Source organism: Sander vitreus, chromosome 15 (assembly GCF_031162955.1).
Source record: "Sander vitreus isolate 19-12246 chromosome 15, sanVit1, whole genome shotgun sequence".
Lineage (NCBI taxonomy): Eukaryota > Metazoa > Chordata > Actinopteri > Perciformes > Percidae > Sander > Sander vitreus.
The window spans coordinates 27,567,632-27,595,131 of NC_135869.1; the positions used below are offsets into that span (position 1 = coordinate 27,567,632).

The 27,500-nt window shown below is 44.2% G+C and overlaps 1 long non-coding RNA gene across 1 annotated transcript in view; it reads left to right on the forward strand.

The window, feature by feature from the left end:
- Positions 1 to 27,500, forward strand: part of LOC144530755 (uncharacterized) — a 35,989-nt gene that overhangs the window by 7,856 nt on the left and 633 nt on the right. The window contains exons 3-4 of the long non-coding RNA XR_013503145.1: positions 25,780 to 25,903; positions 26,317 to 27,500. The exon at positions 26,317 to 27,500 is cut by the window's right edge and continues 633 nt beyond it. This is a non-coding gene — a long non-coding RNA (uncharacterized LOC144530755). The remainder of the gene's footprint in view (positions 1 to 25,779; positions 25,904 to 26,316) is intronic.

Consider the following 27,500-nt stretch of genomic DNA (forward strand, 5'->3'; position numbering starts at 1 on the left):
AATGAATGCAGAATGTGCTCTTAATGGTCTTGCCCAGTTCATGCTCACAAGTTAAAAGCGAGTGAGCCTCTAGCACAAGAGGATAGTTAGAGTAAGAGAGGGGAATGCGGGGGTGAGGGTGGCATGAGAGAACAATTGGCTCCAGATCTTTCCTGTGTGTGTGTGTGTGTGTGTGTGTGTGTGTGTGTGTGTGTGTGTGTGTGTGTGTGTGTGTGTGTGTGTGTGTGTGTGTGTGTGTGTGTGTGTGTGTGTGTGTTTGTGTGTGTGTGTGTGTGTGTGTGTGTTTGTGTGTGTGTGTGTGTGTGTGTGTATATGTGTTTGTGTGTATGTATGTATGTATGTATGTGTATGTGTGTGTATGTGTGTGTGTACGTGTGTGTGTGTGTGTGTGTGTGTGTGTGTGTGTGTATTAGCTTTGGTGCGAGTACCGACTCTAGAGACATAGTGAGAGAAACAAAGAGTCTCCCCTGTTCTTTCTGACCACGGTGGGACATCTGGAGCAGAAGTTAACCCTCTCCTTGATGTCATGTTGTTGATGGAGAAGGAGAACCAGGACATGAGTGGCTCGATGGTGTTTTTTGCCCCCAACGGCTCCTTCCAGGCAGCACTGCGACCGATGCCTTCAAGGCACCTAACCCTAACCATAACCAGTGCCTAATCCTAGCAGCGCTGCCTGGAAGGCGCCGTTGGGGGCAAAAAGCACGATAAACGAAATGAGTCGGGGGAGTAAATGCAACGCTACCAAGCCACGGCCAAGCGACGTGCGTTTTTCTAGAGGTGACGTCAGGCTACGGCGTAGGGTCTGGCGTAGGTTTGTGTCTTCACGTACCTACGTACATAGCAACGGCGTAGATTTTACGCAGAAGTATAAATCAGCCTTCATACAGCAGCAGTCAATGTGGTGCTTACAGTAATGCATACGTGGAATACATACGAATTACAGTGCTTTACTTTTCGTAGCGATGTGTACGAATGGTTTATGAGAACAGCCTGGATGAGAACAGCAGCTGCTTTTAAATCTGCCTGTGTTGGCAAAGAGGGGAAATAACAGCTCAAGTTGATGATTTATATTATTCCCAAAAACCCTGATCATGAGCCCCGCGGAGGCTGACATGGCAATTCTCATGGCATTTTGTTTTAATAAAAGCCAAAGCCATGTTTTGACCATGTGGCAGATAAAGAAGCAAAAGGAAACACACACATGGCTGTGTGTGACTGAGCCAAACCATAACCGGGAAGACTCACTGAAAGGAAATTTCAAAGCTTGGCAGCCGGCAAACACACTGGGATCAAATGTGTGCAGACTTTGTTGGAGAAGAGGAATTCATGCAGTATTTTATTTGCCACTTCAAGAGTGTGCAGATAAAAATGTCTGCTATCTCAAACCTCTCATTGCATCTCCTCCCCTGACACACACACACACACACACACACACACACACACACACACACACACACACACACACACACCAGCGCACAAGTATAAACATCAGGCCACTTATGTAGTCTATGGTGAAAGCTCTGCGTGGAGCCTCTGCAGAACCATAAAACAGCCTTAAGAGCATAAAGACATAGGGCTTTCAAGCTGGGGAGCAGAGTTTTTTGCCCCAGAAGAAGTTGAGGGGAAAACACCAGACTTTCACCCAGCGTGTCCAGGGAGTACTACTGAAGGGGGCAGGTGTTTTAACCCAAACCCAGGGTTTTTCCTGACTCAGAATGGGCCTTAGGGGGGTGACTACGCACCAACAGTAGGCTAAGCATGATCGGTTTGCATACCGTAAAGGCAATGAGTCTGTGTTAGCTTATTTGACAAAAATGTATGCATTTGTCTATTATTTCTGACAATTTGATAAACAAAAAGGTCTATTATGAATGTGTAAATGAAACCCCAATCAACAAAACTGCTTAAAAAAATAATATTTAGTTTGGGTTTGGGTCAGCGGGTAGAGCAGACGCACATATACTGAGAGGTTGATGCCTCGATGCAGAGGTCCAGGGTTCAAATCTGACCTGTGACGATTTCCTGCATGTCTTCCCCCCCCTCTCTCTAGCTGTCCTATCAATTAAAGGCGGAAAAGCCCCAAAAATTATATATATATATATATATATATATATATATATATATATATATATATATATATATATATATATATATATATATATATATTCTGTTTATTTGAATAGGGACAGATACAAAAAACATAGATTATTACATAAAGAACAATCCGATGCCTGTATCACAGTGTTTATAGCCATGGCTAATTGGCAACACCTGTCCCTAGAAGGGCTTTTAACAGTTAAAATAATATAGGAGTCACATTTTTACAGTGAGTACAATAAAAAGCAATAAAAATAAATGTAGTAAATAAACACATTCACTCGAGCTCACACAGATGCACATCTCGCATACACACAGCTATACATTTCATATGGCATGATCACACTGCTGTGTATTTTTATATAAATACTACTGTAAAAATAACTGGAGAGTCCGACAGCCTGATTCTGGAGCTAAAACTGAGATTAGCACTCCTATTTAAGTTTATGTTCTGCTTCTTCAACAGTTGTTTGGTAAATTCTTATTAAACATATATGTTGAGGATTTCAATTGCTATTTTTTCTTTCAGTTCTTATCAGTTTTGGCGCTGGTGAATTTCCTTTGGTGCTTGCTAAAACCTCTTTTGGGGGCGCCAAAGGTGCTGTAGGGAGGATTGTGAAGATCCAGGACTTAGCCAAAAAATGTGAACATCGACAACTTCTCAGTCCCTCCCCCCTTTCTGCTAAAGCCCAAAACGGTCTCCTACGCTCCTCCCCCCACGAGGGAGAATGAATGCGTGTGCATGAGCAGTGATGGACACGCAGTTAGACACCCCGCCTGGCCCTGATTGGTGCATCTGAACAGTTAGACACCCCGCCTGGCCCTGATTGGTGCATCTGAACAGTTAGACACCCCCCCTGGCCCTGATTGGTGCATCTGAACAGTTAGACACCCCCCCTGGCCCTGATTGGTGCATCTGAACAGTTAGACACCCCGCCTGGCCCTGATTGGTACATCTGAACAGTTAGACACCCCGCCTGACCCTGATTGGTGCATCTGAACAGTTAGACACCCCCCCTGGCCCTGATTGGTGCATCTGAACAGTTAGACACCCCGCCTGGCCCTGATTGGTGCATCTGAACAGTTAGACACCCCCCCTGGCCCTGATTGGTACATCTGAACAGTTAGACACCCCGCCTGGCCCTGATTGGTGCATCTGAACAGGGAGCGGTGGATTTCTGTAAATCTCTCTCCAGGCTGTAGGTGGAGCCAGAGGAGCTGGATTTCTTTTTAAATGACCTGCTTCCTGTAGTTCTACTGGAACATAGGGTCAGTTTCAGCAGATATGACAGAAAGGGAGTTTTATAAGTCTTACCTTCTGCACCTTTAACTGTCACGCGACCGGCTGGCGGTAACCTTCATTTCGTAGGCTATCATATGAATTGTTGTGCATACGTTTTCGTACGATATCATACGAGACCCTTTATAGAGAAGGTGTTGTCTCATTGCAGCCCACATCTCTTACATAACCAATACAATGTTCTTTATCAGGAATCTGTGTTTGAACAGTCATATATGCTGTTGAAAACTCCCTTTCTCTCTTTGCGTGTCAGCAGCTGTTTCTTGTCTGTGTTGAGTCTCATCCTCAGTGTCTATTCCACTTCCTGGTTTCCCTCCTAGTCAGAGTCCAAATAAATACAGCGGAAACTTTGCATTGCTTGACACCCAGGACATATTAGTGCCAGACCAGGGAATCCCTTCAGGCGAGATATTAATGATTGGAAAGGTCATGAACTTGATAGGAATGACGTCACTAGTCGATAAAGACGGAGAGGTGCAGAGTTCAAGTCGATGACAGCGGAGTGAGTAAGCTTCAAGTCACAGACACACACACACACCCTTAAACCTCATTAAGTGGTAATATAAACAGGAAAAACAATCAGTCATACAACATGTGTGTGCTTTGTGACAGAAATCCGCTGGGAGTTCTTTTTTCAGGTTAGGGATATTTCGGAGAGATGAGAAAAAGGTGCAGTGCCAGCAGTTTCTGGGGGCAAACGTTCACATTCAAGTTTTTCTGTCAACATAAAAGCACAGATTCTCTGACTTTGTCTGCGTCGGCAACTCCTGTTAAGCCTCGGGCAGCCTTTAACTGAGCGCCATTCCCGACGCCCGGGACTTGGCACGTCTTAAACAAGCCTGGACACAGACACCCTCGGGTGAATCAGTGCCTGTAAAAAAAATAAAAAAAATAAATCATCCGACTCCCCCACAAACACCCACGTATTTTATCCACTCTGACAAACTATCCCTCCTCACACAAAACACAAAACTCAGACACTCTCGCTCACAGTCACACTCTTACTCACATATGTAAATGCCTTTTCGCTGGTGCACCACCTTGTACACACAGCTTGAAGTGAACAAACATACAAACACGCTTACTCACAAACACACACACACACACACACACACACACACACACACACACAGCGCCTCAGCTCAGCACGCTATCAGACATGTTTTTGTATCTCCCCTCAGCTGACAATTATTGTTTGCGTGTTCTACGCTCGGACGATGATCCCGTGCAGAATAGATGCCGAGGTTAGCATGTTAGCATGTTTTGGGCGGAGGCAGGCAGAGAGAACCACAGGCAGCACAATTAGCAGCTTGTGGTCTGGTATGTGGCACACTAATTACCTCACATTTAATGTAGTTTACCTTTAAGTACTGCATTTACGAAGCTCGACTCCAAATATAGACTCTCTTTGGGCAATTTAGGAGTCTCGTTTGGTCACAAATCGCTCTTTAATTGTTTGCTTGGCAGAGTTGTTTACTACTGTTTCAAACAGCGAGGTGTCTTGCTAGATTTGAGAGGTTTTGGAGGCCGTCACAACTTTTAGAAAACACTGAGAATTTGCATGATTTAAAAGAATAGTTTCACTTTCTGGGACAAATAAACTTATGTGCTTTTGTGCCAAGAGTTAGAAGAAAAGATTTGTTCCATTTTCATGTCTGTATGGTAAATATGACGCTACTGTTAGCTGCCGGTTAGCTTAGATTAGCTGGAAACGGCTAACCTGGCAAATCATTTCCTGTACACTTTGGGTTATATGCTGATTAACAACAAGATATAACGTGTTAATTTGTGAGCTTGTTTTGGTGCTGGTACTTGCATTTAAAGAGCTGTTTCCAATCGTAATGCTAAGCTAGGCTCACCGACTGCTGGCTGTAGCTTCATATTTACTGTACAGACATAGAGTAGAATAGCTTTTATTGTCATTGGAAATTGGTTGCCTATCAGTGCAAAACATCCTAAAAGTCACTATAGAAAATATAAAGGAGAGAAGATTGTAAAAAAGAAAAGAGAGAAATTAAAAAAAGGAGACAAAAACACAAATACAGCCCACATACAAGACATTTACTCCATGATTAATCCCTAATACTCAAGTAGCATTAAGTGCAGTTATGACTTTTGGATAAAAACTGTGTCTGAGTCTGTTTATCTGTTTTGATTGACCTAAAATGTCTGCCTGAGGGTCAATTTGTGGTTCCTCGTGAGGATCATCGGGGAGTAAAGTCTCTTAACATCATCAACAACTGGTCTAAAGCGTGATTTACGGTTCTGAGGAGGCTCCACGCAGAGCTTTCGCCGTGGCCTGATGTTTGGGAGTTGATGTGTGCGTTGATCTCTTTAAAGCTGCAGACACACCGACCAGACGGCCCACCGTCGGCAGTAAAGCCAGTGTGACTGATCAGTGTCCCAGAGTTGGGCCAAAAAGTTCGTCACACGTCACGTAGGTCTGGTTTCTCCGGAAATTCAAAGCCAGACTGTCATGGCGGCATTTTTTAAAAACATTTTAAGCGAGAAATAGGCCGTGCAGCTGCTGAATCTGTCTTCATTTCAGATCAACAAAGGTCAGTTTAAAAGATCTTCATCAGATTTTGAGAGACTCTAGTCACGCTCATCCCGCTCCCCGTTTCCTGGTTAGCTCTCCACCAATCAGATGGGTCATTGAGTCTGACTGCCGGCAGTGCCCGCCCCCTGATTATACATGTCAAATCAGCCAGAATGAAGGCCGACGGCCCCTTGGATGGACGACGGCACGGAGCACACCGAACAGACTCGAGTCACCGACCTCACCGGACTGTCAGCCGGCTGATTATCGGCTCGGTGTGTCCGGGCCTGTGTGTGTGTGTGTGTGTGTGTGTGTGTGTGTGTGTGTGGGGGGGGTGGTAGAGCGAGTGAGTGAGAGAGTGATGGTGATTATCTTCAGAGTGAGTAGTGACTGTAGAGTCATAGTGAGAGAGAGAAATCTGGAGCAGAAGTTAACCCTCTCCTTGATTTCATGTTGTTGATGGAGAAGGAGAACCAGGAAATGTGAGACGTGCGTCGCTGCGACGTGCAGTTACATTTTTCGAGAGGTGCACGTCAGGCTACTGTAAGGTCGGTATCTCCACGTACCTAAAGTACGTACGTAGCCACGGCATTGACTTCACACAGAAACATAGATCACGCTTAACTCTCAGCCAGAAAGCATATACACTATTTCCCAAATGTCCATCTATTGTTTTAATCTTACAGTTATGTATTTGTTCTACCTTTCTAACCCTACCCAGACCAAACAATAACATGATGTATAACGTGGTCGACTTCAAGCTTCACAAAGCAACCAAAACAACTTTCTGTAGCATCAAAAGCCTTCAGTGGTTTTCCCTGAAGTCAAGAACAAACAACATGCTACCCCCCCTTTCATATAATCTCACTCTGAAAGTTTGGACTTAGTCATCTTCACAGCGCCTGTTAAACAGTTCACTGCTTTGTCATTCCTCATCACCATGTCAGTCTGGGCAAAGTCCAACATGTCCTCCTTTATTGTCGCATCTAAATAAATGTTGGTCATGCTGCATTTTTGCAGCGCTGCACATACTGTATGTTCCCCTCTGTTTTTTGACAACAAAAAAAGAAAAAAGTTTATTTAATTGATATAGCACCAAGAAAACAAGCTTTGCACCAAAGTGCTTCGCAAAGACAAAAACATATGTATACAACACATGGAAATATAGAAAGATTTCAATAGAAACAAATTAAAAAGATATGAAATCAGATAAAAAAAACAGAAAAGAGAAAAGAAAAACAGGTTGAACACAATTGAAAGCCAGCGAATAAAAGAGGCTCTTAATCTCCATTTACATTGCTACGTTTTGGTTTAAAAACGGGCGCCTGGGTAGCTCACCGTGTGGAGCGCGCCCATGTACGAAGGTGTGCTCCTCGACACAGCGGCCGCGGCTTCGTCTCCGACCTGCGGCCCTTTGCTGCATGTCCTTTGCCCCCCCCCTCTCTCTCCATGTCTTCAGTTGTCCTGTACAAATAAAGGCCTAAAAATGCCCTGTTTCCCCCCTCTCGTTCCCCCTGCTCTGGCGTCTCCCCCTCTCGTTCCCCCTGCTCTGGTGTTTCTGAGCACCTAAACCGGAGACATTTGGAAACTCTTCTGACCCGTTTTGGTTGGTAGTCTGCGGGGTCGTGTTGCAGTCTCAACGGCCGCAAACGGAGACCTCTGGCAACACCGACACTGACGCCAACGTTTCGCTGCCTGATTGGGTCTCATCGGTCACAAAGTCTCGTTCTCTGAGACTTAAAGCTACTAACGTTAACATGGCAACTACCAGCATAGGGCGGAGTAAACATGCTGCCTCCTGTTTATGCCCAGTATACAAGAATGTTGATGAGATATTTTGGTTTGGGCGTGTTCGTTTAACGGAGATTAGTTCTTCTAGTGGAGCATAAAAACACTTGTGTGCACACTTAAAAACCAGAACGTAGCGATGTAAACGTAGCCTTAAGGTGCATCTTAAACGCATCCACAGACTCGTCCATCCACAGACCCGTCTAATGGCGTCCACCAAGGCTCAAGTTCAGATGTTGCCTCAGAAAACACTATTCAGGATAGTATTCTCCACATGAGAAAAAAGGAGCGTCAGATGCACAGAACCTGATGTTTCCTGTCGTGGCTGTTTTGAAGTGCAGGTTTTAATGGGGCTTTTTGCTCGATGTTTCACTGTAAAGCGCAAGGACAGAAATAGCTAAACAGTGCCTGGCGGCTAGAGGCTCACATCCATAATGACCCCAGCCTTGTGATTGAAGAGGCCCCCTCTAAAAGGCAGAGCAGGTGGAAGTGTAGGTGGTCTCCCCCCAGCACTCTGCTCACACTGCATATGCACACACAGCTGCTGGATGTGCTGCTGATAGATGTTTTTCACTTCACTCCCTCACGCTGAAACACTCACTCATACCCTCACGAGTCCCTCAAGTTTTAGCTATACCCTGAGTCTAACTTTATTCTATTCCTGGTTTTATCTACGGCTTTTATACTTCACTTCCTATGATCCCTTCGTAGGAGCCAAAGTTAAAAAAAAAAATGTTTATAGATAATTGTTTTGTCATTTTAGGCCTTTATTCGATGACATGAAAGGGGAGAGAGGGGGGGAACTACATGCAGCAAAGGGCCGCAGGTCGGAATTGAACCTAATCTCATCAGCGTAAGTGAGCCAATCGGCACGCGGCATTCTTCTACCAAGATCTCATGTTTGTGATTGGCTGTTCAGCGTTACACTTTGTAGAGACACGCAGGAAAAACTCTACGTTACACAAAGACGGCTCCCGTAGTAGGAGCTGAAAAATAAATAAAAACATTTGTGCCGATAATTTGGGATGTTGTAAAATCGTTTAGGACGCGGCATCAAAGTCGAGGTACAATACCCAGTCCTAGTTATTTTCTATATTATATATATATATATATATATATATTGATATATTATATTGGGTACTGTGCAGGTGCCCTGTTCTATGGAGAAAAACGATTGTGTGTGGGTAAGCAGGAACCACGGAGCAAACAGGGTTTTTTGACCGTAACGTAAAGTAATGTAGAACAGAAGTCGGGAAAGTTGGAACAGCAGGTTTTCAACGTAGATTAGAGTGCGGATCGGGACGCATTTTTCTGTCCGAACCCGACCCGAGCCCGACAGGCTTTAAGATATTTCTGTCCGAGCCTCATACTAATGACACATGTACGTTAGTAGGAAGACATTCAGAAATGTCAACAGATGAGGTCATCAGCTCACACGGGGCAACAAGCTCACGTTAACACAGGCACGCACCTACATAATCAGCTGTTTTACATTTAAAATAAACCCCAACATCATTTCTAAATATCTGTTCCAACCCGGCTCGGCTCGGTTCGGGTATCCATCCTCTAATGTAGATTCCTGTCAGAGAGAAGCTCGGGGAAATGTTTGGATGCAAATAGAAGACTTGGCTGTAGAGGAAAGTTTGCCAATAAATTCACAAAATGCAATGAGCTGAGATTATGTCTTTTCTCCGGTTCTGTGAGTGCAAACTCTTTAACAGAAGAAGTAAATGGGCGTATCAGCGTAAAATGCTGAATTTGCCACTACATCCTGTGGTGGATTTTACAGATACACCATGTTGTGGTATAATGAGACTAAAGGGAAAGTTTAGACAACATCAGGTCAGTCACAGGTCACAGGTCAGGGGAAGGTTGAAGGTTCAGCTAAACATAACGCCTCCTGCATGAGTTTTAATACACCTCCCGGAAGACAGGAACTTCAGAGATTTGGGACGGCACTGCATACTGCTCCCAATAAGTGACAAAATACCACCAACATGTTCCTATATATGTTGTGATTTGTATAGTCACAGCGTGTACAAATAACAAGGTCACATGACACACAGCCATCTTCTAACCGTATATAAACTGGGAACTATATTCTCAGAAGATATACCTCCAGGATCTGTGCTAAGTCTCCTCAATTGAGTGTTCATAAAAATGCTTCTGTGTAATTAATCGAAGTCTCCCAAATCATCTTCATGTATTTAAAATGAGCTGTGCTGCTGAGACACATCCTTTTTTACAAGCATATAGTATTCTTGCATCTTGGTCTGACTATTCTGCCATCACACTAAGGAGCAGCTATAGGAAGCCGTCAACTTTCTCTACTGCTGAGTAATAATGAGAGTTGTACGCTCATCCCATTGACGTTATGAAACGATGCGGTGCAAGTGACTGTTTGAGAGTATCTCCGTTCATCTTCTTTTGAAGCACTGCAACGCCCTGTGACCTTAAAGACGAAAAGGAGTTTCAGTGTCAGATGTAAAAGCAACTTTAAGTGCAAACTTGGCCGGCGTCGTTTGGCTTCGTCTTTATTCTACCACAGTCGCTCCATAACTGACTTCTCAAGTCCTCCTTTGCAGTTACACGCTTACTGAAGATGTGTCCAACTCTCATTTGATGTTATTTGGCTGTAACCTCTGCCAAGACCATTCAGAGCATTCACAATCTGTGACTCACAAACACTCTTGACATCTGATCCAGACATGGGTAGGGCGGTTCAGAAATGAAATGGGGAAGTCATTTTGGAGTTTAATTGTGGTATTGGATGAGTAGTTTCTTTGTGCTTACTGACAGAGAAGCGGGGATGTTGTGTGTGACTGATTGCATGCAGGTGGATCCATTCAGAAACACACATTTCTCTCCCTATCACATATACACATATATACACTCACTGTAGAAATGTTAAGAGTTGTTTCATCAACTAATCTTTCGGCTGTAATCTGAAAAACCTTTAAGTATAGAGAGTCGATGTCCCTTCCCTTCCGGTGGACCAACATGGGATCTAATTTCGACAAAAATATGTACGGTAGTGAACGGGGAGAGACATATCATTTTTGGATCCTGTTTGAATTGAGCCATGAATTACACATATGATGTTCATCAATTTAAAAGATAATTTTGCAAGTCAGGAAAGTCTCAGTTTGTGGTGAAACTGTTGAAGTATAAGGCGCAAAAAAAATACGCAATTAGAAAGACTACTTACCCCAAAGTGGCTAAGTGACGTCTCTGAAGCTACGATGTCTGTGTTTGGTACCGGGATGTAACGTTACTAACACAAGCAATGGATCGTGCTCGTTCTTTCGCTTCTCGGCTGATAAAAAAGGCGCTGGATAGAGATGTAGTTCACTTAGTTTATCTGTGTTTTAAGCCCCCAACAGCTCGCTTTCACTGGCCACAAATGACCAAAAAATCAGTTCCCTTAAACATATAATGTCCTTACTACCCTACTACGATCTTTCACTAACTATACCGTATTGCAGATATTTTATAAAATGAGAATTCTTAAAAACATCTATTTATCTCCTCTATCTGTTGTTTACTGCACTTGTTTTTCTCTCTCTTCTCTTCCCTCATTTCACCCTTTAACTATTCTTCTTTACAACATGCACCTGTGCTTCAACTCCCTCAAAATAAAATAAAAACTTCACCAGCTCTGTTCCGCCCCCCGATAACACAAACCACCTTGCCGATAGCCGTGATCAGAGGCACCGTGTGCTCACAACCACATTTGCTCACAGCAGGGGCAGCGCTTCAGACTGATGCATGCGTGAGTGCAGCCACTTAAACTGGGCCATTCAAAGCCATGTGGACCCAGCAGGTGCCTTCTTTGCTTTTCTGCATTAACTTAAAAAAAAATCCACTTCTTCATCTTCCTCCCTCTCCCCATGCTAGCTAGCCTTAGCCACCCACCCACCCACCCACCCACATCCGTGCATCAATTAAGAAGGATCAGAGAGGAGAACAATGTCCCGGGGCAAATCATCTGCAGCATCAAACTTAATCACATTAGTACGGACTTTCTCACACAGGTTGGTACACTCGATCAGCTGGCTGAGTGTCTCTGATGTATTGTTCATTGGCTTCATTGTTCATTGCCCTTCCGGGATAAAGCTATCTGTATATGGGAATGCATAGCATCACTGTGTCCACGTTAGGACACTTTTGGGCTGAGGTTCTATCAAAATATCTGTTCAAATACGAATATAAATGATCTATTAATACATGTAGTTCATTTTATGGTGTAAAACTGAAGTGTAACTTCTTACCTTTCTAACAGTATATCGTTTTAACTGTTTACTTTAGCTTTTACTTTACAGGAGCTGGCTAAAGTATGCTATCACCGGTGAATTAGCCGTGCGCTACCCTTGGCCATAACCGGACATCTCCTCGCTGTAAACACTGGGCGCTGCTGGTTTTTTCGGGGGTATTAAGTCCCATCAATGCTGTCAAAACTACCGGATCGTACTTCCGTCCTTCAAAATAAAATGACATGCTTCAACAACTCTGAACTACGCAATAAAAGCTCCTTAATTTCCAGTACAGTAAAAATAGGAACTTTTTAGAGGGAAAGATCGTCGCCCAAGCGTTCGTACTTCTTTCCCTCATCAAAGTCACGTTCATATACTATTTAGACATGTAAATGTCCACGTACATACTGTATATGCAAATTCATACGTAGATTGTTAGATGGGTATAAATCAATCAACATTTTTGGTGATGATCGGAAACGTAAAGTACCGCGAAAAGACCAGAAAGTGCGTCAGGTTGGAAGTGTCCGAATATGGCCAATAGCAGCGAGTGGTGTCCAAACGTGGACACACCCCCCGATTTACATGGGAGTCTCCTTTCTTTTAACCCTTTCTCCTACTAATCTCCCGATTGGTAATTTGTCCCGCTAATCTCCCGATTTCACAGCGATGTGACTCAAATGGGTGTTTCTGTGACATGTCCAGACTGTAGGATGTCATGGTACTACCTGGCAACCCAAACAAACCGCCTGACGTGCCGTGCGTCACTCATCACGTTCAAGCTCACTTTCGAGTTAACTAAACTGAAAACGTGTGTGAAACAGCTGCTAAAATGGAGAAGAATGGGTAAAAATGTCTCTCCTCTTGGTCCAAGACCTTCCCGTTTTCTAGCCACGTCGGGAAAACACTACGCTTGTTTTGTAAGTTTGTCGGGCTGACGTTAGCATAAAACACAGTGGGGAAAATGACGTTAGCAAACATGCTAGTAGCGCATTCCATTTACCTCGGAAGTCGGACGCCGGAGCTGGGAATGACATCACAATGACGTCACACCCAAGTTGAATGCGTTCCATTTAAGAGTCCGATTTTTCATTGTGGGGTTAGCTCTAGCTACGTTAGCCATTGTTAGCAATACCAGTTGATAACGACACGCTGTTTTTTGTGCATACAAACAGTATAACAACGTGTCCACAGATAGAAGTTGGACAGCACTGTGTCTACGACTTATTTAGTGAGACACAAATAAGGTGTCCAGTATAAACGTACCCAACCTGTTGTGCGGCAATGTGACGTCATGGGAGCGCCGTCACTGTTTATACTCCCACGTGGTGGTAGCGACAGTAGTTGCAGTCTTCTCCTGAACAGAGGTGGCGCTAATGAGGAAAGGCTACGGACTTTGCTATTTCTACAGACTAGAAGAAGAAGAAAAAGGTAAACAACGGCAGAACTGGGGAGTTTACTCCCCGGAGTCCTTATGTTTTTTTTTTCGCCCAGCATATTTCCTTGGATTAGGGTGGCACCAAGATCATGGTTGAGGCTGTTGCCGTGGTCCTGCTGCACTCCCTGCTACACCCTGCTACGCTCTGCGGTGCCCTGCAGTGTCCTGCTGCGTCCTGCTGAACCTGCTACGTCCTGCTATGCTCTGCTGTGCCGCTCTACATCCTGTAACGCCCTGCATTGCACTGCTATGACATGAACTAGTACGACTTCCATTTGTAGTCACTGTTCCACTATCTTTATTGTGACTATTATTGCCACTGTTTATCACACCCCCAACCGTCAGACACCGCCTACCAAGAGCCTGGGTCTGTCCCAGGTTTCTCCCTAAAAGGGAGTTTTTCCTCACCACTGTCGCACTAAATGCTTGCTCTTGGGGGAATTACTAGAATTGTTGGGGCTGTGTAAACTATAGAGTGTGGTCTAGACCTACTCTATCTGTAAAGTGTCTCGAGATAACTCTTGTTATGATTTGATACTATAACTAAAATGTAATTGAATTAGAACTGGCAGCAGCCTTTCATTCACCATAAAAGAACTCATCTTAACCCAGTAAGTTTACAAGAGAGACCTGCAGTCACTCTGAGAGTCCTGGCATCCGGTCGCCCTCGAGCTCGTCCATGCTTCTGTTTCCGCTTTGTCGCAAACAGAAATAGTGGTGCACGACCTCTGGTCACGCACTTAAAATCCAGATCTACGTCATTTTGACGTCACATTGGCGCGCGGCAGGTCGGTTGCGGCGACTGTAAAGAGGCCTTAAGACAGAAATGCTGATAAACTGTATGTTACTACAGCTTTTACTACTGTTGATGCACTGGGCAGCCATGTTGGATTTTGAGCTCAGGGTAGCCTGTACTGCGAGGTTGTCTGACTTGTGTATCCGAATATACAAATGGAACGCACTATAATTACAGCAAACATGAACAGGCACAGAGGGGAACTGCTAACATTGCCTCGTTCCTTGTGAGAGGTGCAAGGGCATAGGTTAAGTTTCAACATTGGGGGGGGGGCACACAGTATAACCGGGAGATCTGGGGGTCCTCCCCCAAAGCCTTCTTTTCCTGTGTCTAAAATGTGTCTAAACAAAGATATATGTACATGTTTTGAGCCCTCTGCACAGTAATTTTGACCTCTTTTTGGGGAGTGGGTTGTCTTTCATATCTACCTCCTAAATATTCAGGGGACATATCACCTGCATCCCCCCCAGAAATCTGTGGAGAGGTGTGTCGGAGGCTGATGAAGTCACAAAGGCAGATGTAAAAAACGCAGTACTACTTGCTATGGATTTAAGGCTCAATAAAATCAAAAATGTAGTTTTATTTAGGGACGAGTAGGCCATTCCAACCAATACCCCAGAAAATGTCCTTTTTCCCAGCCCAATGTTGCCCATTATGGGAATGAATGTATGTTTTCTAACACATGTCAATGCACTTTTCAACTCCCAGCTTGCATATGGCAGTAAGAATGAAGTTGCATTGAACCTAAGCTCTATTAGTATTGATTGCAATATTTGCGTAATTTGTTTAATCCAGCTCAGACCGCTGTAGTTGTTGCCATCATGTCCCAACTAAAACTGTGCCCTTCCTTACAGACATGACTTCCTGTGCTGCTGCGGTAGTCAGGTTTTCACACAGGATGTTGAGGGGGCAGAGGGGATGTTTTGAATTCTGATTGTATCCTGTGGTCGTGCGTGTTTGTGTGCATCTGTGTCTGTTTTTTTAATTCAGTGGAAGAGGCAAAAGATAAATGACGTAAACTCTAATGTGAGAAGTGATTGTGCCTGTGATAGTTCGTTCTCGTTCACCGGTGTCATCGAAGGACGCACAGCTGTACAGATTAATAACGTCTCATTTTCCACAGGCCAGCATTTCCAACTGCTATCAGTTTAACACGGCTGAGGTGTGGTGTTGTTGTGGGTGTGTGTTATAGCTGACATTTTTTGATCCAACGATTAAGATGTTTCAACATAACACTTTTCTTCATTTCCTCAGAAAATAAGCAGATTAGCTTCAGAAGACTGTTTTACTGTTTTACAGCTGTATGACTTTTTATCAGCTTCAGTCTTCGCTGGTGTACGAACATTTCCTAAAGAGTGGGAAACAAACCTGAAGACTAGCTGAAACCTACAGAAATGGGACAAATTACACATAAAGATTGTTTCCATCAAGTTCCACCAGAATACATTTTTTATGCCTCTGTGCCGGCGCTAGCCGTGACTGCAGGCGTCATGTTTCCAGGTTGTTGAAAAGTGATTAACTGATGACATTTAGCAAAACGGAGGCAGCAGTGTTTCCAAGTGTCTTCGCTTTAGTGGCTCGGAAACGCAGAGCTGTTGTGAACTTGAGGTGTAAACGTAGCAAAAGATATTTGTTTTTTTAACCAAAACTTGGCAGTTTAGATGTAGCCTTAGTCCTGGTAATAACCTATATACACTTTTTAACCTATTCACAAATGGCAAATGAGCCCACAGCTGTGTAATAATGCAGATAGGATAAAATAGGTAGAGAGACACCACCAGAATTATTGACAGAGAGCAGGGAGAAACCGAAAAGCAGACAGCAGCAGACCGACAGAGACCCAATGAGAGGATGCCGACAGGAAGGATGCAGGGCCACAATGTCTCGTCTGCCAGAGTGCCAGAATAACGGAGAAATAGGAAGAACGCCATGAAAAGAAAAGGAAGAACAGGAGACACGGGGTCAGACAGTACACAAACCTCAGACTGGAATACTTTACACGGTTTCCATTTAAGCAGCCTTTTTTTTTCCACCAGTGCCATTGTGACTGAGTGAGGCCTCTGAAACTGCACAGAAAGCCTCAGTCCAAACAGGAGAAAGGCCAGGTTTCTTCCTGACAACGGGCCATTGAGTCAGAGGTGATTGTGTCGTGTTGCCTGCAGACGATACAAGAGGGTTTTACAGGAATGTCAAGAATGTCCATTTTAATGTTTGTGCATTTCTATCTGTGTGTTTGTGTTTCTTGTGTGTGTGTGTGTGTGTGTGTGTGTGTGTCATGGGGCAAAACGTGTGTGGGCGTACTCTAAGCCCTAGGAATAGGATTTGCGTCGTAAACGCTCTGTTTAAAACAATCAATATCCACTCTGGTTCATACGCAGTAACAGAGCAAAAGTGTGTGGTTTGATGTGTGTGTGGCTGTGCACTTGCGTGACGGGAGCCCTGATGCGGCAGGGTGAGTTTGCGTGAGCGTGTGTGTGGGCTGCGGGGCCACCCTCTGATCATCTCCTTGGCAGCCGCTGTGCTGAAGTGCACTCTGGGTGCTGAAGAGGCCTCCCCGAACGAGAAGAAACACACACACACACACACTCCAGACTCGTTATCCGAGCTGACAGCCTCTTTTTTTCTTCTCTACGATCGGGGTTGGAGCCGGAGTAGCCTAGATGCATCCCTGCAACTTGTGTGCCATGTTATGATGCACGCACACGCGCTCACACGCAAACACATGCGTACCCATGAACCCAACCCAGCTCCCTCCCTCCCCCATTCGTCTCCCCTTTGTGTTTGATGTGGTCTTTGGAGAACCGTGTTTAAAGAAATTCTTCTCCAGCTTTGAAGTCGCTCCGTGTTTCCCACTCTCTCTCTTTCTGCTATGTTTCTTCTTTTATCTTCCGACAGTTTGCGAGTAGGGAGGGAAACAGGCCGGTATGGAACAAGATACTGGCCCCACATACACTATTTACCATGTGTTGTACCTGTGAACATGAGAAGTTTCTAGCAGAGGCTTTTGTTTCCTGTGAGATATGGGTATACACCCCCCACCCCACCACCACCACCTCTAACACTGCGGTCGCTCTCGACAAAGAGCTCCTCTTTAAACAAATGCCTCGGGAGCAAAGTTTTGATGTCATTCCTGGCATTTATCAAACACCATTTGTGAGCCACGTCTGGTATGCTTAGACAAATATGCCGGGTGTCACGGCGGCTTCTTGCTCTACAAAGACGACATTACTTCAAAGCATTCATCTGTAGCTCTAAGACTCACTCGCACATACAAAGAATTCAGCAGTGGGGATGACAACACAGAGTGAAAAAAAGCCTCTCTTCAAACGTGCAAGAACAAACGCTCCACTAATGCTGACGTGTCCTTTTTCCAGAGATGAAAATTACAACACATGCTTTTGCTTCTGATAGGTTAATGAGAAATTAAAAACATCATGTGATGCAGATGTTGCGACACCGTGGTGACTGCTTCCATTGAATTAGGTTTGTTGCGGTAAAGCCCAGCTGGCTAACGACAACACAGCTGCAATAACTGAGTCAACTGCTGGAGCCGGCTTCAGGTTGAGAAATCTGCGTTTATTCGTTCGTTCTCGACGAAGCGTAACGTTTTTGTGAAAGCAGATTCTCGTGAATATTAGGCAATGTGCTGTTTTCAAACATCATGCTTCATTATGCAAGTCGGTATCATTTAATCATGCACTCTGGCCTGAAACACAGTAGCCTAGTAATTACAGAAAAGGCCTGTGCACTTCCAGCGACTCTGGGGTCTAATTTGTTCCGGCAGACATGAGCTGACCTTCATCTCACAGGTCGGCGTGTCCACATCAATGTTTACAGAGCCCATGCCGCACGCACATTGTTAATAATGCTTGTGGTCTGCGTGGGCTTCATGAAACAGGACTCTGTACAACTCATTACTCCTGGAATATTATTTACAGCACATGTGGCAGGTTGGAAAACACTGCTGAGAATCGTTTTTTTGTTAATGAGAGGAGAAATCTAAAAACCACCGTCCTGTAATTGCTCTCCAGTTACAAAACAACGTTTTTTTAATCTCGGGGTCAGGTGGAGTCCTGTGATTTCCAATCTGGTGGATACATTTATGATTAAAAAAACATAACAAGGGAAAACAAAAACAGCATCCTTTAGTAAAATACGGCTTCAGGGTTGTGCAAACAGAATATGGAAGTACGTCATACTTAAATTCACGTGGCCGTTGACTGTTCCCTAAACCCCTTCAGTTAGCAACCGTAACTAGACACAGTAGGCCTGTCAAGCTTTGGATTTCTCCCTGTGTTTAAAGTGTGCATGGGGCTGTAGTGAGAGTGATACATGACATTTAAAGCTCCCATATCGGAATGTCTTTTCTAACCCCCATCACTCCACTGAGCAGCCGGGAAAACAAGACACAGACACCTTGGTTCGTCTTGAGGAGCTGCAGCTTTTATTTGTGCTCAAACTGCAAACTCTAGCTACTGTACATCGTACAGCATAGTTTTTTGCGTTGGGGTGGGTGTGGCCTACCGACGTCACAGAGCTGAAAAGCGGCTGTGAAGGAGACTCCAGAGGAGAGGCCACCGAGTTTGTGTTAATGTTGTGTCAACGGAGTTCTCAACGCTGTTTGACACTGCACCGACTGATGAATGAAGAGGAGCGGGCTGGCAGGCTGTCCGAGCTGAGGACGCGCCGCAGGGCCAGCCCATAGGCAGTATAGGCAAATGCTAGGGCCGCTGGCAGTCCAAATGAGTAAAGAAATATTAATCGATAAATGTCGAAAAAAAAGTGCAAAAACATTGAAAAAGTGATAGAAACGTTGAAAAAATGCCAACAAAGCGACAAAACTGTTGCAAAAAGTGACAAAATCGTCAAAAAAAAACATTGAAAATGCTCTCAAATGGGGGTACGTGTACCCCTAGGGGTACTTTAGAAGACTGCAGGGGGTACGTGAGATATTTAACAAAATGTTTAATAGGTACAAACATTGTTCCTCTTTATGTAGACTTTATTTTTCCTTCCAAAAATGTGACATTTGTGTCTCCTTCTTTGGACCTAATCTATCCTTCCTTCTTTCTACTTTTTACGAGTTTTCTCGCTTTTTTTGAAGTTATGTCACTGTTTTTGAAGTTTTTGATACTATTTCAACCTATTCTTGCCTTCCTTCCTTCCTTCTTTCTACCATCTTTTTCCAAGGTTTTGTCTTTTTTACAGTTTTTGTCTCTTTTTCTCATTAGCGTTTACATGTTTTTTTCAGTTACAAGGCTGTTTAGTAAACCTATCGCTGACAGCGCTGTACTGTTCCTCTTTATAGAGACTTTTTGTTTTCTACCAAAAATGATTAGCGCTGCTCAGAGGGTACTTGGCTTAAAGAAACAATTCAAAAGGGGAACATTATTGAAGAAAGTCTGAGAACCGCTGGTGTAGTTGCTGCCACGTAGGCCTCTAATACTTACCTTCAGTCTGTTAGCTGTTAGCTTTTCTAGTTTTACAAATGCACGAGCAAAACCAAGCTCTGTAATACCTAGGTATAACCACAGTCATCAAGTTTCCCCAGGTTCGTGGTTATGCTGTGACAACATTCACTTGATATCTTGATGTACCGCTAAACGTTAACTCTCCGATCTCTCGCTCTCTCTCTTGTCCGCTCACAGCTCCTCTCCCGTCACGGTCTCTCTGTCGCTTCAGCAGCGTACAGAGGAACCTCACACTGTCCCGCGAGGAGATGAGACAGGGGCAGGAATAAGAGCTTTTAGACGGCCTTCACAAAGGAGGGCCAGAGCCACTTCCGGTTCAACCGAGGAGCGAGGAGATGTCAAAAAAGAGACATGAGAAGCAGAGATGAGGTCCACTTCAAGGCTACTTTATTTTCATTAGTGAGCCACCGCTGCCACCACCTACCCTGCCTCTGTGGCACCACAGACAGACAAACAGGAAGCAGCTGTTGCTAGGGAAACAGCCAGAAGGTCTGCAGTGCTACAGTGTAGCAGGGAGTGTGAGGTAAAAAAACGAGGGAAAGGATTGCTGTGGCGATGGAATCTAATTAGGCTGTGAGAGGGGATAAAAGGGGGATATTTCCAGCTCGCGTTGATAGAACAAGAAGATGTGTGTTTTTGTGTGTGCCTGTGCGTGTGTTAATATACTCTCATATGCGCAGATACTGTACCTGCGTCTGAGCCTGCGAATAGACCGACTGACGCACAGAATGACAGACAAGCTTTGGAGTCCTGGCAACGCTGCTATTTCTCTCTCCCATCGCCCTCCTCTCCCTCGCCATCTTCCTCCTCCTCGCCCACACCTCCTTCTCTTCTCTAATCCCTCTGTCTCCTCTCTGCCATCTCCACTGCACGTCTGTCTTCTCCCCTGGCATGAAGTGATTGCATATGGATCGTCACATAATCCGATTCTGAGAATAGCTTTGCTTCTTTGGATCACGTAATCACATAAATTAACAGGTTGGGCCCTGAATCATTAGCCATTGCAAAGGCTCACCGTGCTGGATTCGTTTTCACGGAGGCTCACACGGCTCTCGCCTGTGAAATGGTGTTACGAAGTGGATAGGCTGGTTTTTGGATCAACATTAAAGAACCTCTGGGCATTCACTCGGTGGTGTCATACAATGCAAAAAAACCCCTGCGAGCTAATTTTAAGGCCACCTGACTTTGATCTTGTGCCCAGAAAACAAAGAGGAATCTGTCAAGAGCTACCCACTTTAAATCTTTTTCATGTTCACACACATGTTCAAGGAGAACAAACGATAGAGGTGTGCAATCAGATAGCACAGACTGGAATGTCAAACACAATACATAATCTTTCATCTGATCTTTATCTCACCATGCCATGTGTTACCTTGAGCCATTTAACTGCATACATTATAGTTCCACAAAAGACAGTTATATTTCAATCTGGGGCATTTGTTTTCTTGCCCTTGGGAGGTGAACACAGTGCAGTTCATTCAACTAAATGGGCAAACAGCTCCTGGATTCTTCCTTTGTTTTGGCAAATATATATTTCCTGTCTTTGTGTCTTTCCATCTTTTCCTCCAAAGGCAGCCGACCATACTCTCATTTTCGCTCTGCTTGTCCTGGTCAGCGCCCCAAATGCTTTCACAATGCATTTACGACAAAGGCCCTGAAAAGCAGCAGCTCTTGTGGCAGGATGCCAAGTTTAATACACTCTCATTGTGCCTTCAGCGAAGGTAGCTGCACAAGGCACAAGCAGCTTTGTGTGAATAGATTTAAATGATGTGCAGGCGTTGGACAAAATATGACGGGCAGTATAAATAGCTTTGAAAACCCCCCTCCTTCACACCTTCACCATGTCTTCACACAGACTTCACTGCGTTGCTGGTCAGCTCTTCAGAGGTGAGAAAGTAAGCTGTGTTATGATTTGTTGCACAACTATTTCTGTCAGTTTTCATGTGAACTAACAAGTGCAACACCATGGCTGTGAGCAACTTCTTTATCGGCATAACCCAACCCTAAATCAGCATACATATGGACAGAGGTAAAACCGCGAGGTAGGGCGCAGAGCAGAGTTCAGGGACTTCAGCAAAAGCGCAGTGTATGTATTTAATTCCGAGCGGTGCGCCACGCCAAGAGCAGCGCTTCCTCCGAGTTGTCTCCACCGGTTTTACCGTGGATCATGTGTAGAAAGAAGATGTATTGTGCTGCAGTGTGCGGGAAAACATGAGATTGCTTTGTCAATACTAAAAAAAAATGGTCTCATGGAAAGAATGTTGCAACATCGAGAGGCAGACAGTAATTTTGACTGATAGGTGACCGTAACGTTAATAAGTAGTTACAAAAATGCAATGTTTGCCAGTACGTCAGTGTTTATCATGAATGTGTTTGCTACTGTTGCCAGGCAGTCAGCTCTCCTTTATTTCCACTCTCTACTTCTTGCTTATTCACAGATTATTTCATTTGTGCGCCGCCTGACAATGCACAGTGTTGAGCATGAACGTCTCCGTTGAATGCTCGTAGCTCGCACGCCAACTACAGAGGCACGTGCTACAACACCTTTCTGGAGATGTCTCAACAACCTTCACAGAGGCAGCGTTACTGCAGATACTGATTCTGCAAAGGAGTTCATATTATCTTTTGTTTATTTACTTTGCAGTGTATGCATCTGTTTGTGGTGTTCAGCTGATGTAACGGCCTGCGGCAGTGCTATGATTACTTGGAGTCATTTTTCTCTTCAAGAGGCTGACAGACTTGACACATACACCAGGAGTTTTCAGAAGTCGACTCATCAAGTTTGACTTTTTGTACGTCAATGAACGGTGTTGCTTAATCTTTTCACAAACCACAAATCGAGGAAGCGAACCGTAAACTCACAAGCTGTCAAGTTTGTGCAATATAGCACCGTAGAAGGCAAAGTAAAAACATTTTCCATAAAGAAATAGACTAATAAGAATAACCTCCCAATATGAGTCATGAGGCTGCCACCATTGGTTTTTCCATCGGAAGAAGGTGGTGTTAAAAATGTAGGTTTCTTGATAAAAACAATGAAAACATAAAAAAAAACTCTCTTGAATTCAATGTTTTTATGAATAAATGCCTCCAGTTTGTTTTACTAGCAGATACAGTACGTGGATGTGTGAGTAATTCCTTTTGACCTATCTCAAAACAATCTTGTGATGACATAAAATGATGATAAACCGATCTATCGTCTCAGTGAAAACACCTCTTTCGAACACGGCATCTCAAACCTCCTCAACACACAAAGAGCATGGGTGAATCTGACCATAACAATGTTATTTTCGGATGAATTCCATGACAAAGTCTGCTAAAAATAATACTAAAAGGAAGTGATATATTTCTTTTTTCAGCTCCAGCATCAATATCAAGAGGTCAGCTGTGTGACTTGAGATAGATGGCACCCACGCAGTGGCGAAACCTTTTACCTTCAGCCTGAATGATGAAATCGTGACCCATTTGATCTTCATCATGTTCCTGTCGCACAGAAGTGGAACTTCTAGGGACCGTGTTAAAAGTGCATGAAAATAGTCAAAGGGAGCTTTTTAAATTGATGTCAATCGTTTTCTCATATTTCTCATATTGTAGAATCCTTGCAGGACTAACATGGGAGAGACTCTTGGGGAGTTAATTGGGGGAAGATGTTGCCCCTAGTTCAGCTGATAGGTCAGGTTCAGAAAAAGGGAGGGGGGGAAAGAGGGGAGAGAGAGTGAAAAGGAAATGGTGGCAGAGAGAGAAAAGCCTGAGAAGAGACCAGCGTTAACGTTACTAACAATTAAGCTATCTAGTTAGTTACGGCTACCAACCTTTTTGTTGTTCTGGGCCCTCTTTCAACCCTGTAATTAGCCTGTATTCTCAGGTAATAATTATGCTTTCCATTTGTACTCGGAAGTTGGATTTTCCGACGTCAAAGTCAGAAACACGTCCCCTGTTCTCGGATTTCCGAGCTCGGAACTCGTCCGAGCTAAAAATCCAACATGGCTGGTTTGTGTATCAAAAGTAGTGAAAGCTGTAGTAGCATACAGTTATTAGCACTTCTGTCTTATTTGTGTCTCACTAAATCAGTCGTACACACGGTGCTGTCCACCTTCTATCTGTGGACACGTTGTTATACTGTTTGTATGCACAAAAAAGAGCGTATCGTTATCAACTGGTATTGCTAACAATGGCTAGCCTGGCTAGAGCTAACCCCACAATATAAAAATCTGACTTGTAAATGCAACGCCTTCAACTCAGGTGTGACGTCATTCCCAGCTCCGAGTTCCAAGGTAAATGGAACGTACTATTAGCCTGAGGAGAGACACCCCCAGCGTTAACGCTACTAACAGTTATGCTAACTTGCTAGTTACGGCTACCAACCTTTATGTTGTTTTGGGCACACTTTCAACCCCGTAATTAGCCTGTATTCTGAGGTCAGCCCAATGGTCCTACAGCCCTACGTTCCCACATTTCTAAGAAATGTTAATGATTTTTCACTGAAAATTAGGGTTAGGGGGTTAGGGTTAGGCTGTGGGAACATAGGGCCTAATTTTCAGTGAAAAAAAACTTTCTTAGAAATGTGGGAACATAGGGCTGTGGGAACATAGGGCTGTGGGAACATAGGGCTGTGGGAACATAGAGCTGTGGGAACATAGAGCTGAAGGAACATAGGGCTGTGGGAACATAGAGCTGTGGGAACATAGGGCTGTGGGAACATAGGGCTGTGGGAACATAGGGCTGTGGGAACATAGGCTCCCTGTATTCTAGGGTAATAAAACCCAGTCCTCCAGTTAAACTTCAGCCACTATGTCCTCATCATTCAGCTAGCTAGCAAGCCGTGCTGCGGGGCCACAAGTTTGAGTGAAGGTACATATAATGTAATGTTTCCTCTTTTTGTTAAAATCCAGAGCCTTTTAGCCAACAAAGCTCTTTTTCAGTCAACTACAATCCCTGAGAAAGCCAGTCAACATCACCTTAACTGCTGTGTGTTCCTCTGAAACTCAGCTAGCTTGACCCCTTTACTGTTCTGCTAACAAGCAGCTAACATTTGCTAAGGTAAGTTACTTTTTGTCAGGCTTGTTTCTATATAGTTCGAGGCCAGTTTCAGTGTTGGCTTTGACCAATGAGGTGGAGAACGTGCACGAAACTTAAGGCAGTGTTTTTCAAATAAGCACTTCGCCTGTTCGCTGACACACGGAGCAGGTTAGGACATCTCTAATCGAGAAACACAAACAATCTGATATTCGATCATTCGCTTGTTCCCATCGCGTCCAGTTAGGAAAAGATCTGTGGCAGTTTCAGTGTCTATTTTGACCAATCAGGAGGGGGGAAGTGCGTGAATCTTCACAAAAATAGAGCAAGGGGGAATGGTTTTTCAAACAAGCGACATGTCGCCTAGCCTGTTTGCTAACGCTTGGAGCAGGTTAGAACATCTTCATTGAGAAACACGTTCACATCGCGTCCAGTTAGGAAGAGGTCTGTGGTAGGATTTCAGTTGATTTTTATATTTCACACCCAATTCTTGATTATACTTTTGCCCCCGTTCTTCTTCAGTAAGATGCTGCAGCGACCAGCAGCAATGGCTCGGACTTTGTTGTTTCCGTTTGCATCGTTGTTGTTTTTTTAGTCAGTTTTGTATCTTTTCCACATTTGGAAGTGCTTTGGGTATTGATAGATAACAGATTTCCATCTGGGGACAAATTGACTGATCAGTTCACACCTCAAACTTGAATGGTTTTTCATTTTTCTGGCCCATCTGGATTTCCTACTTTTCAGAGAACTAGCTTCCAGTTCAAGAATTTGCATCTAAAGCAAGTTTCAAGTGTACTGGCATGAGCTAAAATCAACGGCTTAAATAGCCTCGCTAATTCTAGAGACTTGTGGTGTGTGTGGTATTTGTTTCTATACTACCACTTACCCACTTACACCAGTACCCGTAAATGATCTTTGAGGGGTCTTACAAGCAGGACTCTTAGACATCTCATTACAGACAGTAACTCATTACCAGGTGAAAAACCCTGTCTCTTCTCTTTCTCTTTTTGTGTGTGTGTGTGTGTGTGTGTGTGTGTCTTCTCTGACCCGGTTAATGTCTGTGTTCTCCCTGTTGACCCGGCAGACCACACAGATGTCATACCACCGCAGGGATGATGTCAGACCACCAGAGATGTTGAAGAGAAGGAGGAGAACAACATGAAAGAAAAGAGGTGCAGCGGGAGAAGCTCTGTGGTGCTGATTGATTGGTGAGTGTAACTGTAAATCCACCATGCAGAAAGCAAATGAAATCTAGATACAGGCTCAGGGACAGGCCCAACTTTTTTATGTCGTGCATCACTGAACAATGCTGCTCACTCGTCCCCCGTTACCACAAGATTATTTCAGGTTCCCTCATCTGACAGCAGATAATGAGTTATAAAGAGTAATAATTATGTCAGGGTGGTGCAGGTTTGGACCCACAATGCAGAGAAGGAGACGAGGAGATGATGTACAGTAGAATGATTTAATGAACAAAATAAATGTATACAAAGTGAGCCTTTTAGATTTAATGTGCTAGGCAACGAGGGTGGAACGAGAGACAGATGACATGAAGGAAGATGAACAGATAAATACATCAGGGGCTGAATCTCAAGTTATTTGATATCTCCTCGCTCCTCAGTTGAACCGGAAGTCGTTCTGGCCCTTCTTCGTGAAGGCCGTCTTAATGCTCTTATTCCTGCCCCGAGGAGCTAGGATGGAGGATGGAGGAGGGATCTCAGAAGAGCTATGATGGAGGACACACGAGAGAAGCCTTCCCGGAAGCAACTGTTCCTCAGATCTCTGTAGGGTAAATCCAGACAGCTAGCTAGACTATCTGTCCAATCTGAGTTTTCTGTTGCACGACTAAAACTACTTTTGAACGTCCACATGTTCCACCAAAACCAGCTCCTTCCTGAGACTATTTAGCAGAGGCACTGTGGCTCTGTGCAGCGCTTAGCTCCGCCCCTGCCAATTGTTATTGGTTTAAAGAAATGCCAATAAACCAGAGCACGTTTCTCTCCCATCCCAGAATGCTGTGTGGACTAGCCAGACCTTCTTCCGCAGCGCTGTGGAGGAAGGTCTGGCAATGCAGCTGACAAATTCACGTGACGCTTCAGAGGAAAGGACGTCTCATCCCTCTAAAAACACATTTCCAGTGGCCGGGTTGCTCAGTGGGTAGAGCAGGCACACATATACTTAGAGGTTTGTGCCTCGACGGGGTTCGAATCCGAACTGTGATGATTTCCTGCATGTCTTCTCCCCTCTCTCCCCTTTCTCACCTAGCTGTCCTGTCAATTAAAGGTGGAAAAGCCCCAAAAAATAATCTAAAAAAAACACGTTTCCTCTCTCCTCACATGATTTCCTTGCGTCTCTTCCATGCTTCCTCAGTGGGACGGACTAAGACGTGAGGAAGGGAAGCAAGTCAAGGAAACAGGAATACAATCTAAGAACCTGGGATGTACCCCAGGGAGTCATTTGACTCAACAGTAAACAAAGTCACATGAAACCGTTCACTGCAAAATAACACAGGAAGTGTAGCACGCAATCACACACAAGGATGGATCTAGAAAAACAAAACCGAGAACACAGAATAAAAAGAAAAACCAGAAACGGGAACAAAACAGCAAAACAGGCAACGGTGAACAAACAACGGGGAAACAGCAAGCAAACAACACACAGGGAATAAATTAACAAAATAAAACAGGAAATAACACTGAAAACCACAAGCATGACAAATTATTCATATTCACTACACAAACAGTACCTTAAAGCTGCATTGTGTCATTTTGGGAGAGATTCTTACATAGTGAGTGATTACGTAAG